The sequence below is a fragment of the Phyllobates terribilis genome, unplaced genomic scaffold, assembly GCF_046119375.1.
Source record: "Phyllobates terribilis strain yellow unplaced genomic scaffold, ASM4611937v1 Scaffold_11__3_contigs__length_659146591, whole genome shotgun sequence".
Taxonomy (NCBI): domain Eukaryota; kingdom Metazoa; phylum Chordata; class Amphibia; order Anura; family Dendrobatidae; genus Phyllobates; species Phyllobates terribilis.
This window is the reverse complement of record NW_027362771.1, coordinates 358,470,846-358,487,722: the sequence shown is the minus strand read 5'-3', so window position 1 is coordinate 358,487,722 and position 16,877 is coordinate 358,470,846.

Here is a 16,877-nt window from a genome sequence, read left to right as displayed (position 1 = left end):
CGGCCGGCAATTCAGCATCTGTACCCGACAATTTAGAACAGAAAGAATAGAGAATCACACATAGATTAGATAGATAGAAACATGTCAGTCACATATATATGAAGTACAGTGACAGTGTTGATTACTGTACTTGTCATTTAGTGTTAAAATAAAGGATTTATTTAAAAAAAAATTGGCGTGGGGTTCCCCTTAATTTTAGGCTCTAGCGGAGGTTAAGCAGACAGCTGGGGCAAATGTTTGAAGCCTGGGAAGGGGGTAATACCCACGGAGCTTCCCAGGCTACTAATATCAGCCCCCAGCTGAATACCTAGCCTTTACTAGCTATTAAAATGGGGGAACCCCCCCAAAAAAATAACGTGGGGTCCCCCCTAATTTAATAGCTAGCACAGGCTAGGCAGACAGCTGGGGGCTGATATTAATAGCCCAGGAAGGGTGCCATGAATATTGGCCCCCTCCCAGGCTAGAAACACCAGCCGTCAGCCGCCCCAGAAATGGCGCATCCATAGGATGCGCCAATTCTGGCACTTAGCCTCGCTCTTCCACGCTGCCCTGGTGCGGTGGCAGGGGGTAATAGGGTTGGGGTTGATGTCAGCTTATAATGCCAGCTGACATCAAGCCCAGGTTAGTAATGGAGAGGCGTCTATAAGACACCCCCATTACTAACCCCATAGTCAAAGTTAAAAGAAAACACAAACACCCAGAGTAAAGTCCTTTAATTGAAATAAAGACACAATTCTTTATTGTTCTAAATTAAACCATACTTACCATCACGCCCATTCCAGCTGAAGCCAACGATCTCCTGCAATAAAAGAAAAATAATAAAGCAACCTCATCCTTACCTTTCGATGGTTCCCAGGACAGCTCCAGCTCTGCTACATCGAGATGACAGGCTGGACCGCAGCAGAAAGCTGCCATCCAGCCTGTCATCCCGCGGACACTGAGAAGCGCAGGCATGCTTGCGCTCCTCAGTGTCTCTCTGTGACGTCATCCAGATGAGCCGAGTTCATGTCCAATGAACTCAGCTCACCTCATGCACGTCACTGACAGCGTGGGAAAGTTCTCCTGCACTCAGCGCTTCAGCGTGAGAATTCTCCCACGCTGTCAGTGACATACATGAGGTGAGGTCATGTCCAATGAACTCAGCTCACCTCATGCACGTCACTGACAGTGTGGGAAAATTCTCACGCTGAAGTGCTGAGTGCAGGAGAATTTTCCCACGCTGTCAGTGACGTACATGAGGTGAGCTGAGTTCATTGGACATGACCTCGGCTCATCTTTATGCCGTCACAGCCAGACATTGAGGAGCACAAGCATGCCTGTGCTTCTCAGTGTCTGCGGGATGACAGGATGGATGGCAGCGTTCTGCTGCGGTCCAGCCTGTCATCTCGATGTAGCAGAGCTGAAGCTGTCGTGGGAGCCATGGAAAGGTAAGGATGAGGTTGCTTTATTATTTTACTTTTATTGCAGGAGATCGTTGGCTTCAGCTGGAATGGGCGTGATGGTAAGTATGGTTTAATTTAGAACAATAAAGAATTGTGTGTTTATTTCAATTAAAGGACTTTTTTCTGGGTGTTGTGTTTTTTTAAATACTTTACTAGAAATTCATGGTGGTCATGTCTAATATTGGCGTGACCCCATGAATTTTGGGCTTAGGGCCAGCTGATAATACCAAGCTGGCCTTAACCCCTTTATTACCCAGTGAGCCACCGCACCAGGGCCCTGGATGAGTTGGGTACAGCGCCAGAAGATGGCGCTTCAATGAACGCGCCATTTTCTGGGGCGGCTGCGGACTGCAATTTGCAGCGGGGGTGGCCCAGAAAGCTTGGGTCTCCCTGCGCTGCGGATTCCAGCCCCCAGCTGCATAGTTGTATCTGGCTGGACACAAAAATAGGGCGAAGCCCCAAGCATTTTTTTTTTTAATTATTTCATGAAATTCATGGAATAATTAAGAAAAAAAGGGCTTCCCTATATTGTTGTGTCCAACCAGGTACAAATAGGCAGCTGGTGGTTGGGGGCAGCCCATTCCTGCCTGCTGTACCTGGCTGGACACAAATATAGGGCGAAGCCCCACGTCAATTTTTTTTAAAATAAATCCTTTATTTTAACACTAAATGACATTTGAGGAGTTAATAAAGATGCAGTCCCTAAATTATTATTTATTTTTTAATTAATTTTTCCCAAAACTTTTGACGTGGGCTTCGCCATATTTTTGTATGCCAGCCAGGTACAGCATCCAGCTTCTATGAACGCGCCATTTTCCGGGGTGGCTGCGGACTGCAATTTTCAGCGGGGGGGGGGGGGGAGAAAGCTTGGGCCTCCCTGCGCTGCAGATTCCATCCCCCAGCTGCCTAGTTGTACCTGGCTGGACACAAAAATAGGGAGAAGCTTCACGTATTTTTTTTTTTTAATTATTTCATGAAATTCATGAAATAATTAAGAAAAAAAGGGCTTCCCTATATTGTTGTGTCCAACCAGGTACAAATAGGCAGCTGGTGGTTGGGGGCAGCCCGTTCCTGCCTGCTGTACCTGGCTGGACACAAATATAGTGCGAAGCCCCACGTCAATTTTTTTTTAATTATTTCATGAAATTCATGGAATAATTAAGAAAAAAAGGGCTTCCCTATATTGTTGTGTCCGGCCAGGTACAAATAGGCAGCTGGTGGTTGGGGGCAGCCCGTTCCTGCCTGCTGTACCTGACTGGACACAAATATAGGGCGAAGCCCCACATAATTTTTTTTTAATTATTTCATGAATTTCCTGAAATAATTAAAAAAAAATTGACGTGGGGCTTCACACTATATTTGTGTCCAGCCAGGTACAGCAGGCAGGAACGGGCTGCCCCCAACCACCAGCTGCCTATTTGTACCTGGCCAGACACAACAATATAGGGAAGCCCTTTTTTTCTTAATTATTCCATGAATTTCATGAAATAATTAAAAAAAAAAAAACGTGGGGCTTCTCCCTATTTTTGTGTCCAGCCAGGTACAACTAGGCAGCTGGGGGATGGAATCTGCAGCGCAGGGAGGCCCAAGCTTTCTGCCCCCCGCTGAAAATTGCAGTCCGCGGCCGCCCCGGAAAATGGCGCGTTCATAGAAGCTGGATGCTGTACCTGGCTGGCATACAAAAATATGGCGAAGCCCACGTCAAAAGTTTTGGGAAAAATTTATTAAAAAATAAATAATAATTTAGGGACTGCATCTTTATTAAGTCCTCAAATGTCATTTAGTGTTAAAATAAAGGATTTATTTTAAAAAAAAATGGCGTGGGATCCCCCATAATTTTAGTCTCTAGCGGAGGTTAAGCAGACGGCTGGGGCAGATGTTTGAAGCCTGGGAAGGGGGTAAAACCCACGGAGCTTCCCAGGCTACTAATATCAGCCCCCAGCTGAATACCTAGCCTTTACTAGCTATTAAAATGGGGGACCCCCCCAAAAAAAATGACGTGGGGTCCCCCCTATTTTAATAGCTAGCAAAGGCTAGGCAGACAGCTGGGGGCTGATATTAATAGCTCAGGAAGGGTGCCATGAATATTGGCCCCCTCCCAGGCTAGAAACACCAGCCGTCAGCCGCCCCAGAAATGGCGCATCCATAGGATGCGCCAATTCTGGCACTTAGCCTCGCTCTTCCACGCTGCCCTGGTGCGGTGGCAGGGGGTAATAGTGGTGGGGTTCATGTCAGCGCCAGCTGCCATGAAGCCCAGGTTAGTAATGATGGGTGTCTATAAGACACCCCCATTACTAACCTACAAAGTGTTAAAAAGAAAAAACACACTACACCCAGAAAAAAATAATTTATTTGAAATAAAACACCATTTTATTTAATTCTTAGTTTACTAAAAAAAAATAGTTACCTGTCCACGTTCCTGCGCTGATCTCCCATGCACAGCTGTCACATCTGGAGATGGTGACAGCTGTGCATGGCTGCTGTAAGCTCACGCTGCCGGGAACACGTCCGCTCCCGGCAGCGGGAGCCACTGACTGAGGTTACCGGAGTGCATTCAGGCAGCGCAGCTCCGGAGACCTCCTTTACGGCAGTGCTGTACCGTGGGAATTTCTCACGATACAGCAGTGCCGTAAAGCAGCTAACCGGAGCAGCGCTGCCTTAACTCTGGTGAACCCTTACGGCCCCGTCATTCTAGCGGCGGCAGCGGTTCAGAGCGGTCACATTCTATGTGGCTGCTCTGAACTGGAGATCTTCGTGGGACACTCGTGGACTGCTACGGAGGGGTAAGGATAAGGTTGTGGTTTATTATTTTATATTTTATTACAGGAGATCGATGGCTTCGGGGAATTAGGTGTCTAGGTGAGTATAGGTGTAGTTTTTTATTTTTTACTTTATTTTAGGTGACGATCGGCGGGGACAGGTAATGTATAAACTAATTTCTTTTAGGTAACCACTGGCCACCAATGACATGTATCTAACATTTATTGGGGACACAGTAGGGCAATTTATATAGCAGGATCAGGCTGATGGGAACTACTGCTCCCATCGAGCTGATCCTGCTGGCACGAGTGGACGGGGGACAGACATAGGCCGATGGGAGTAGTAGTGTCACATCGGCCTATGTCTGCCTGCACGCACAGACACCCCGCACACACACCCCGCACACACACACACCCCGCACACACACACACCCCGCACACACACACCCCGCACACACACACCCCGCACACACTAATCATGACGGGTCTGGGAGGTGAGGCTGACCTGTGCGGCCGTGGGAAAGTTCATGTGAGTTCATGCAGTCAAGCATGAACTCACATGAACCCTCTGAGGGCACCGCGGCTACTTCAAATGAACAGCTGATCGGCATCACCTGATACCTCAGCTGTTCATTTGAAATAACCGGCGGGAAAGCGCAGCACAGAACGGGAAAGCCGGCGGTGAAGTCTTTTCACTGCCGGCTTCCCCGCCCGGGTCCTTCGCTCCTTGGTGCTGCGCTCCCCGCCCGGTCCTAATTTACGATTGGGATTGGAGGTGGCGAGGGGAGCGGAGGATCGGGGTGGGAGGCTGCGGGGAAGCAGTATGGGGCTGTGTGATTGTTTAAAAGCCGGCGGCTTTTTACCGCCCGCCGGCTTTTAAACAATCAGGAGAATTCTCCCACGCTGGGATGGCATTCTGATGACAAGCTGGATCGCAGCTGAGCGCTGCCATCCAGCTTGTCATCCTTCACAGACACTGCAGAGCGCAGGCATTATGGGAACTTCCGATTCCGGTATTCGATATTATAAAAGTATCGGAATTAAGTATCGGAATTCCGATACAGTGAATATCGGCCGATACCCGATATTTCAGTATCGGAATGCTCAACACTAATCTTCAGTTGTGACAACATATCCAGTATGAAACCTGCCAGAGGTGTCAACATATCTGGATCCATCCTTATATAATGTAAGTTCTGGATCATCCAAGGGTACTTCCTCCACTAGAACAAGTGGAGTTGACTCCGCAGTAATTTATTCCAGACAATCATGCGGTGGAGCCTCTTTCCCCTCTCCTTCAGGTGCAGGCAGCAGGGTGGCTGGGTTGATGGTGGTGCACCAGTGTAATTTCACATTTTCTGGCAAAATCAACGAACACTGCAGCCAAAGGTGTCTCTGTGTGGACAGATGTTTAGGTTGCTGTAAAGCCAAAACAGCCGCAATATCGTGTGGAGCATAAATGCGAGTCTCAAGTCCAAGGATGATGTCCGCCGTCTTTTCAAGTAACTGCTGTGTGGCTTGAACCGCTCGCAGACAGCTGGGGGAGGCCCTGGCTACCGGGTCCAGATACGCTGAGTAATACCTGACTGGGCGCTGCTTTGTACAGTGTCTCTGTGTGAGTACTCCGGCTTCATGCCCTCCCGTCTCAGAGACATACAAAAGGAAAGGTTGAGCATAGTCTGGGTTTCCAAGGGCAGGGGCTGTCATTATCCTTGACTTTAGTTGCTCAAAGGCTTGTTGCAGCAGTTCTTGGTGGTCCTTGCTGTTTACATCAGCCAGAGTGTCTTCTTTTAATGCATCATATAGGGGTGCATCAGACATGAGGCATCTGAAATCCATTGGCTGCAATATGTACAAAGTCCGAGGAACCGTTGCAGCTCTATGGGATCTTTTGGGAATGGTAGTGCATAGATGGCCGTCTTCCTTTCTTCTGTGAGATGTCTGGCACACTGAGTAAGGCAGTGGCCTAAGAAGACCATTTGACCGAGGCAAAACTGAAGTTTCGAGGCTGAGACTCGACAATTCAGTTTTGCTAGATGCTTGAGGAGGCTAACACTGGCCCTGATGGACATTTGCTCCGTGGGGGCACACAAGAGAAGATCATCCACGTATTGTAACAGTACTACCTCAGAGTTGTCCAGCTGCCACGGCAGCAGACAGCTAGACATTTTCTTTGCAAACTGATTAGGCAAAGATACCGGTGGAAATAAATGGCAGGGCTAGGGTTGGGACCGCATGAAGCTGTGATGCGTATGCTATGGTGTTTTGAATTGTTTCTGTAAGCAGGTGTTGTGACCTGGGTACATCCAGGGGATCATAGTTTGGTCCCACCGTTTGAATAACATACTGACATGATGATCTTCATCATACACATTCCGGGTGTAGTGTGTATTGCTGCCTGTATTCCGGGTGTGCCAAGATGGCCACCACCAAAGGGACATGTGGTCAGAGGCTGGAGGTGATGCTATGGGTGTAGCAACATGGCCGCTGCAGGAAGGGTTGGAACTTTGGGCGGACATACAGTACAGACCAAAAGTTTGGACACACCTTCTCATTTAAAGACGTTTCTGTATTTTCATGACTTTGAAAATTGTACATTCACACTGAAGGCATCAAAACTATGAATTAACACATGTGGAATTATATACTTAACAAAAAAGTGTGAAACAACTGAAAATATGTCTTATATTCTAGGTTCTTCAAAGTAGCCACCTTTTGCTTTGATGACTGCTTTGTACACTCTTGGCATTCTCTTGATGAGCTTCACGAGGTAGTCACCGGAAATGGTCTTCCAACAATCTTGAAGGAGTTCCCAGAGATGCTTAGCACTTGTTGGCCCTTTTGCCTTCACTCTGCGGTCGATCTTACCCCAAACCATCTCGATTGGGTTCAGGTCTGATGACTGTGGAGGCCAGGTCATCTGGCGTAGCACCCCATCACTCTCCTTCTTGGTCAAATAGCCCTTACACAGCCTGGAGGGGTGTTTGGGGTCATTGTCCTGTTGAAAAATAAATGATGGTCCAACTAAACGCAAACCGGATGGAATAGCATGCCGCTGCAAGATGCTGTGGTAGCCATGCTGGTTCAGTATGCCTTCAATTTTGAATAAATCCCCAACAGTGTCACCAGCAAAGCACCCCCACACTATCACACCTCCTCCTACATTCTTCACGGTGGGAACCAGGCATGTAGAGTCCATCCGTTCACCTTTTCTGCGTCACACAAAGACACGGTGGTTGTAACCAAAGATCTCAAATTTGGACTCATCAGACCAAAGCACAGATTTCCACTGGTCTAATGTTTGAGCTGAAAAACACAAGGAATGGACAAGTCTCTTCTGCTTGTTGCCTGTCCTTAGCAGTGGTTTCCTAGCAGCTATTTTACCATGAAGGCCTGCTGCACAGAGTCTCCTCTTAACAGTTGTTGAAGAGATGTGTCTGCTGCTAGAACTCTGTGTGGCATTAACCTGGTCTCTAATCTGTGTTGCTGTTAACCTGCGATTTCTGAGGGTGGTGTCTCGGATAAAATTATCCTCAGAAGCAGAGGTGAATCTTGGTCTTCCTTTCCTGGGGCGGTCCTCATGTGAGCCAGTTTCTTTGTATCGCTTGATGGTTTTTGTAACTGCACTTGGGGACACATTCAAAGTTTGCCCAATTTTTCTAACTGACTGACCTTCATTTATTAAAGTAATGATGGCCACTCGTTTTTCTTTACTTAGCTGCTTTTTTCTTGCCATAATACAAATTCTAACAGTCTATTCAGTAGGACTATCAGCTGTGTATCCACTTGGCTTCTGCACAACACAACTGATGGTCCTAACCCCATTTATAAGGCACGAAATCCCAATTATTAAACCTGGCAGGGCACACCTATGTAGTGAAAACCATTTCCGGTGACTACCTCTTGAAGCTCATCAAGAGAATGCCAAGAGTGTGCAAAGCAGTCATCAAAGCAAAAGGTGGCTACTTTGAAGAACCAAGAATATAAGACATATTTTCAGTTGTTTCACACTTTTTTGTTAAGTATATAATTCCACATGTGTTAATTCATAGTTTTGATGCCTTCAGTGTGAATGTACAATTTTCAAAGTCATGAAAATATAGAAAAATCTTTAAATGAGAAGGTGTGTCCAAACTTTTGGTCTATACTGTAGGTATAACAGATGAGGATGGGGCACTAGGAGTGGCTTGGGTAGTAGCGAGGGGTGGGCCTCCTGGACGGGGTGCGTGACATGCAACACAATAATCTGCTGACTGGAATTTGTACAGGTCCATCTCCCCCCCGTCTGCCATTATCGGGTGGTGGCTGGAGAGCAGTATCTCTGTAATACACATAACATGGCATCTTTCCCTTATTGTCTGTATTTTCTTCCTCCATTCACCCAATGATGGAAGTGAGGGAGAGGACAATGATGGAGGTGGAGGAGATGACAATGATGGAGGTGGGGGAGAACAATGATGGAGGTGGGGGAGAGGACAATGATGGAGGTGGGTGAGATGACATTGATGGAGGTAGGGGAGAGGACAACGATGGAGGTGGAGGAGATGATAATGATGGAGGTGGGGGAGATGACAATGATGGAGGTGGGGGAGATGACAACGATGGAGGTGGGGGAGAACAATGATGGGGATGGGAGAGAACAATGATGGGGATGGGGGAGAGGACAACGATGGAGATAGAGGAAATGACAATGATTGAGGTGGGGGAGAACAATGATGGAGGTGGAGAGAGAACAATTATGGAGGTGGAGGAGATGACATTGATGGAGGTGGTGGAGAGGACAATGATGGAGGTGGGGAGAACAATGATGGTGGTGGGGAGAGCACAATGGTGGAGGTGGGGGAGAGGAGAATGATGAATATATTTTGATTGGTGCGTGGCTAATAGTATATTAATGGTGGGGTACATATCTGTATTCAGGGGTGCAGTGCAGGTGAGACACATGTATATATATGCAATATATGTGACATTGTTTTTTTAGGGCTGCAGTGATCATCTTTACAAGACAAGTCGTGGCTGGGAGATGTTGACATGAAGATCTGACCAGATGGAGAAGAAGCAGCAGAAACCGACTTAGTCAGACGAGACATCAGCGGTAAGTGCCTGGATGTAAATATTATTCTGTACTTGCACTGTGTGACTTGGAGTGATAATGTTGTCTGTAAAATCCCTTAGGCCACTTTCTCATATTTGTGTGAAATGTCCGTGAGCTGCCAGATTTTTTTATTGGACAACACATGGACTTGTAGAGTTTTCTGGGTCCATTCACACATCTGGGAAAATCACGAATTTGAGAATGAGATCCGTGAGGGTCAGAGAATTCCTGGTCTGATTTTGAGGATCAGGATAGGACATGCTCAATGCGTCTGTAAAAGCGGGCAGCACGCAAGCACTACACACGGATACAGGAATGTAGCCTTATTATGTATAACACAGTCCCTTAGTATATAGTGGTGTACTCACTTATTATATATATCGCCGTCCTTAGTTACATAGTTTCGCTTTTATTATGTATAACGCTGTCCCTTTTTACGTATCATCCTCTCTAGTTATATATGGTGCTGTCTCTTATTATATAGCTTCCTCTGCTGTTTTGCACAGTGCTGTCCCTTACATAGCGTATTCTTGTTATTTTTGTCAGTCACAGTGCCCTCTTTTATTACATATTCGTCTCTTGTTAGATATAAAATGACTGCTTATGAGGCATCATCTGACCAGAAGACCAGTCTATCAGCTCCTCCATCAGAAAAGAAGCTTTCCCATGCTCTATAAACCATCATTGCATTATATATCTAACAAAAGAGGGCGATATGTAATAAAAAAACAGGGCTCTATATAATTCGGTATGTAAGGGACGTTGCTGTACATAACAAGAGAGGGCACTGTATAATAAGGGACAGTAATATACATATCTTCACAGCATAGACAATTGCCTTCAGATGACTGCAAAGATAAAAGTCTAAGGGGGTCAGATCGGGAGACCTTGGAGGCCATTCAACTGGCCCACGACGACCAATCCACTTTCCAGGAAACTGTTCATGTAGGAATGCTCGGACCTGACACCCATAATGTGGTGGTGCACCATCTTGTTGGAAAAACTCAGGGAACGTGCCATCTTCAGTGCATAAAGAGGGCAACACATCATCATGTAGCAACTTCAGATGTCCAGTGGCATTGAGGTTTCCATTGATGAATAATGGCCCCACTATCTTTGTACCCCATATACCACACCATACCATCAAGATACCAGATGTGCAGCATCTGAAACAACGGATACTGGAAGCCTGTGCTAGCATTTCTTCTGCAGTGTTGCTATCAGTGTGTCAAGAGTGGGAGAAGAGGGTTGCATTGACAATCCAACAGAATGGGCAGCACTTTGAACACATTTTATAAGTGGTCATAAACTTGTAAAAATCTCATAAAAGAATAAAGTTACGTTAAAACCAAGAACACCATTTTTTTTTATGAAATTCTCAATAAGTTTGATGTGTCACATGACCCTCTTCCCTTTGAAAAAAATAAAGTTGGCTCCGTGACGTTGGTGGATGGAGTGAGACATGATGTCCCAGATGTGCTCAATCGGATTCAGGTCTGGGGAACGGGCGGGCCAGTCCATAGCTTCAATGCCTTTATCTTGCAGGAACTGCTGACACACTCCAGCCACATGAGGTCTGGCATTGTCCTGCATTAGGAGGAACCCAGGGCCAACCGCACCAGCATATGGTCTCACAAGGGTTCTGAGGATCTCATCTCGGTACCTAATGGCAGTCAGGCTACCTCTGGCGAGCACATGGAGGGCTGTGCATCCCTCCAAAGAAATGCCATCCCACACCAGGATTGGCAAAGTCGCCCTGTGCTCTTCACAGATGAAAGCAGGTTCACACTGAGCACATGTGACAGACGTGACAGATTCTGGAGTCGCCGTGGAGAGCGATCTGCTGCCTGTAACCTTCAGCATGACTGGTGTGGCAGTGGGTCAGTAATGGTGTGGGGTGGCATTTCTTTGGAGGGCCGCACAGCCCTCCATGTGCTCGCCAGAGGTAGCCTGACTGCTATTAGGTACCGAGATAAGATCCTCAGACCCCTTGTGAGACAATATGCTGGTGCGGTTGGCCCTGGGCTCCTCCTAATGCAGGACAATGCCAGACCTCATGTAGCTGGAGTGTGTCAGCAGTTCCTGCAAGATGAAGGCATTGAAGCTATGGACTGGCTCACCCGTTCCCCAGACCTGAATCCGATTGAGCACATCTGGGACATCATGTCTCGCTCCATCCACCAACGTCACGTTGCACCACTGTCCAGGAGTTGGCGGATGCTTTAGTCCAGGTCTGGGAGGAGATCCCACAGGAGACCATCCGCAACCTAATCAGGAGCATGTCCAGGCGTTGTAGGGAGGTCATACAGGCACGTGGAGGCCACACACAATACTGAGCCTCATTTTGACTTGTTTTAAGGACATTACATCAAAGTTGGATCAGCCTGTAGTGTGTTTTTCCACTTTAATTTTGGGGGTGACTCCAAATCCAGGCCCCCACTGGTTAATAAATTTGATTTCCATTGATGATTTTTATGTGATTTTGTTATCAGCACATTCAACTTTGTACAGAACAAAGTATTCAATGAGAATATTTCATTCATTTAGATCTAGGATGTGTTATTTGAGTGTTCCCTTTATTTTTTTGAGCAGTGTATGTACATTATATGTACTGATTCTCTTTGGCATGGATAGGTGAACTGTGGCAGAGGGAGAAGTTTCATAGTTCCAACCAAATCCCCCACTAGGGAGTGTTCTTGGAACACAATACTAAGGTTTTACTGTTGTCCTTTCTCTTTTATTACTATCCCTGTGCTTAGTAGCGATGGACTAAATAAAAGGAGACTTTTCTTTGAATTCTTTTTTCTTTCTCTTTCTTCTCTCCCTTCTCATTTTCCCTTCCTCTCTCCTCTTCTTCCTATACTCTCCTCCTCCCCCTCTTCTAACTTTAATTTTTTTCTCTCCTCTCCTATTCTCTTACATTTCCAATTCAAGTGGCCTCCCTAAACCTATGTTCTCTTAATGTTAGAGACTTTAACCTCTCTGAAAAAAGATCACAGATCATGTTCCATATGCATAAAAAAATGTATACATATACTTCTCTTACAGGAAACACTTTAGATCAGACCGTATACCTGCACTTGAGCCAGACTTGTGTAAGTCCACAATTCTCTTCCTAATATCTTGGCTGATTTCTTTAGACATTCCCATGATGCTACACAAAGAAGCAGTATGTTTCAGGTGTGCATTAAAATGCATCCTCAGGTGTATCTCTAATTAACTCAGATGTTGCCAAAAAACCTATCAGAAGCTTCCAAACACATGACATCATCATATGGGCAGTCCAGAATTATTTAAAGGCATAGTAATCTTAGTGAATATAAACTTTTGACTTTGCAGTAAGTAATAAAATGCCTTAAAACATTCTCTCTCTCATTATTCTGTCATTCGGCAAATTTTAAAAATGATGATAATCCTAATTGACCTAAAACAGGAAAGGTTTATTCTGATTTCATGTCATATATGTCTTTTTATATAGTGTATGGAAACTTCTGGTTTCAACTGTAGGTATTACACTCATCGGTTTCATAGTGCCAACCCTGACTCTAAGTCCAAGTGGTCAGTATCGCGTTACACAAATCTTTATCAGCGAGTGTAATTGCCTCTGAATCTGACCTAAATGGTCGCTACCTCTTTCTCAAAATCCGTATTTCTGACAGAGTTTTTACAATTGTGAATTTTTATTTTTTCAATCTATACCATTTGTTTGGACTTCGTTATTATCTGTAGCCGTTCAATAATCCATTGGCAGAAAAATATTGTTTTTCAAAAGAGTAGTAGGGCTTGGAACAAGCGTCTAGCAGATGTAGTTGGAAAACCATGCCTGAAATAAACATACAGTATCTGTCCTATAACAAAAAGAACATAAAAAAATGGGAAAGGGCAGATGAGACGGACCTTTTTCTACCATCAATATTCTATGTTGCTATGACTCCAGACTCAGTGCTAATTTGAACTTCTTGTGAAAAAAATCTTTTAGGATGTGGTATTTGAGCTTCAGAGACAGAATTAGTTGAGACAGCAGAAAAATACAGAAGTGTGGCGAGTTCTCCAAGATGCTGGAACCGACATATTTTGTTCATAGCACTCATTCAGCATTAAAATATTCCTTGAATGCTTAAGCTTTTTTCAAGTCAAGGGATGTTAACTAGTGATGAGCGAGCGTGCTCGTTTAACACTTTCACCGAGTACACTCAGGTACTTACCGAGTAGCTTCGGCATGCTGGTATATTATGTTCCAGTCCCTACTTCTGCATGATTTACAGCTGTAAGACAGCCTCAACACATGTGAGGATTCCCTAAGAAAAAAGTAATCCCTGCATGTGTGGAGGCTGTCTTACAGCTGTAAATCATGCAGATGCAGGGACTTGAACATAATATATGAACACGCCAAAGCTACTCGTTAAGCAACCGAGCGTCCTCGGTAAAAGGGTTAAACGAGCACACTCGCTCATCACTAATGGTAACACCAAATATCCCCTCTTGAACCTGATTGACATATGATTTCTTAACCCTACTAACTAAACATTTTTTTTGCTGTTCTTAGCAGCTATTGTTATTTTAATTAACATTGTTTTATGTTATTATTTATGAGAACCTTTTCTCTAATATTATGAAACAATGGTACAAATTCACCAATGTAATTGCTTTTACAATGCATTACAGCGTAGAATATGTATTTGTGTCGTATAAATATGTTACAAAAATTTAAATGGCTTTACACAAGGCATTTCTCATTTATTGCAAATATGGTGAAAACTATGCGAGGAACTAACAGACCTATGGCAGAATCAGCATGTGCGTGGCTGAAACTGGTCCATGCCGTCCTTGAAGGGGAGACTGATGTGCCAGTGCCACCCATACAGTGTGCCGTGTAATTAAACTCCCCCAGGATGAGTACATACATCATAATTGTATCCTATCATGCCTAGTGAATCAATACTGAAGGTTTGTACTAAAATGTGTTTTTCTCCAGTTTTCAAAGCAATAATCTGGTATTTTATAGATGTAGATAGATCATCCCAGATGGATTATTGTTTCAATCTGTGCAAAACAACTATATACGATCCAGCATTCACTGTCTTCAGTGCATCGTGTATTAAATATTTTTTCAACTCTTTTGTCCCAAAACTGTAGTCAGAAAGCTTTGATTAATGATCACAAGAATTGTAACATTACCAGGTATCTTGCTGACTCAACATGCGGCTCGTGATCCATAGCAGAAGACTACAGTCACTACCTCTGCAGCTTGCCCTCAATGCCATCAAATCTGCTCAATGAACCTAATTTTCAAGTACATATCCACAAGACCAAATCCCCACGTGCTTATTAATATCAGCCAGGGGCACTCTCTTTGATACGTCTGGTAATCTGCTTCTCCTACATTTTGTCCCCTTATTTCATGAAGGGTTTCTTTGATTAATATATGTATGTAAATATGCACATATATGTGCACATGCAAGTGACAGAGAGAATATAAAATTACATTACAACTACACAACAGTAAATTTCCACCACATGCATAATAACTAGTGGAGTGGATAATTAAAAGCAGTTATAACCCTGAGGTTAACTTATCTGTCAACTGCATTAAGGGTATAATTCTCTAATGTTTTAATTATATATTAATCTAATACATGAATTTGAACTGCACCAGTTTAAGGTTACTATCATACATTTAAACAAATATTCTAGATATTCTGCAGTCATAATAAGGCTTCATTCACACATCTGTTTTTCATCTACATATTCTATCCATGATTTTCACGGATAGAACACATAAACATTATAATCTATGGGACTGTTCACATGTCCTTGTTTTTCTGCAGAACGTGTGCTGTCTGTGATTTACATTGCAATGGAGAAGAGAAACTTTGTAATTTATTTATCCATACATGAAAATCACTGATGGTGAAATCTAACACATGGACCAAGCACTGGTGAAGCTCGGATCCAATTCACAGGTGACCATTTTTTTGGTGAACAATCAAGGACATCTGAATGATGCCGAATCAAAAATTATATCCACTAGTTCTTTAAAATATTACATTTTTTGCCATTAATGATAGCACTTGAGTATAAAATGTGAAAAAGTCTAATTATACTAGAACCACTGTTACAAGTACCTCATCTAAGACCTCTGCCTATAGATGGCCAATAATTGCCCTTGGCTTTCTGAGTAGCTGATCCAGGTTCTTTCAGTACTGTTTGAGCATGTGTAATACATATCAGTAGAGCTGATTCCACAATCTAGTCCCTGCAACTTTTTCTAGAGCCAGTCTACCGGTGATCCACTTTGGAATTAGAGATGAACCAATCGATCCACCATTGTTTTGATTCATCACTTGACAAACCATTTTGTGACCCCTCCACTATTCCCCTTTCTTATATGAATACATCTTTCATGCTGCTTTTTTAAATTTTTAAGAACAATGCTGTTATATACCAACTTTTAAGTTGTTTTTTGTTCAGATGAGAAAGAGATGTTGAATATATTGTGTTAATAAGGTTTTAATAATATTTTAGGACATTTGTTGTAAAAGTTGTATTACATGTTCATTGGTTTGTTTTCTACATTTAAAAGGATGCTCTTGTCTGGGACTTTTATGGCATATCAACAGGTTACCATTTGCGACAGATGTGAACCCCAGTGATAGGACTTACTTCTATAAGTGGCATATCCTGCTATCCCCTTGAGAAAGCATTAGTGTGAAACGTGCGTCGGGGCAGGTCATGGTAGTTTTCATGATCTTGTGATTGCATCATGGGTAAGCAATGATTTCACTAAGCCCTGCTTTAATGGACTAGCCTGATTGAATAGAGATCAATTTTAGACGATATATATATAGTGTTACTCGGCAGCCATTTTTCTTAACCACTGCATATATTGTTATTATACTATAGGTCTTACCTGACTTACCACCACCTTTTTTTCTTTACTTGATCTATCGTATTTGTTGAATCCTCATACATGTGTCATTGTTGCATGGATCATGGTTTTAAATATGTTTAACAAAATAATGATGATTTTATACATCTCTGTGAGAGGCTTAATGAATACTTTGTATTCATATGTAAGTTGTTATATGGATTAATCCACTGCTTATAAATAATTTTTCAACTGTTAATGAGGAGATGGACACTGATATGTCTCTAGCCGGGATTAATGTTATATGTTCTTTGAATATTTGCATGAATATCCTGTTATTATTAGCGATGAGTAAATCAGGCAAATCTTGAATTTAACTTTTTTTGCATTTTTTCCTGGGAAACTTGATTTGTTATTTTCCATAAATTTAATGTCCCTTATTATACAGATCCAAGAGCATAATAAAAATAAGATATAAGAAATAAAAAAAACCACTTAGGCCTCAATTCTTCAAGACCGATGATATTCTTTCCAGTCTCGATGAGGGGGCTTGGTGGAGTCAGACACTCCTGATCCATGAAGAGGAGCCTCTTCATGAGTCAGTAATGTCTGATGAGTCTGATGTGTCTGATGTGTCTCTATATGCCACGCTAGGAGTCTTACACCAGTCTCTGACTGGAATATGATTTCTGGCAAAAGGAATGCCACAGCTC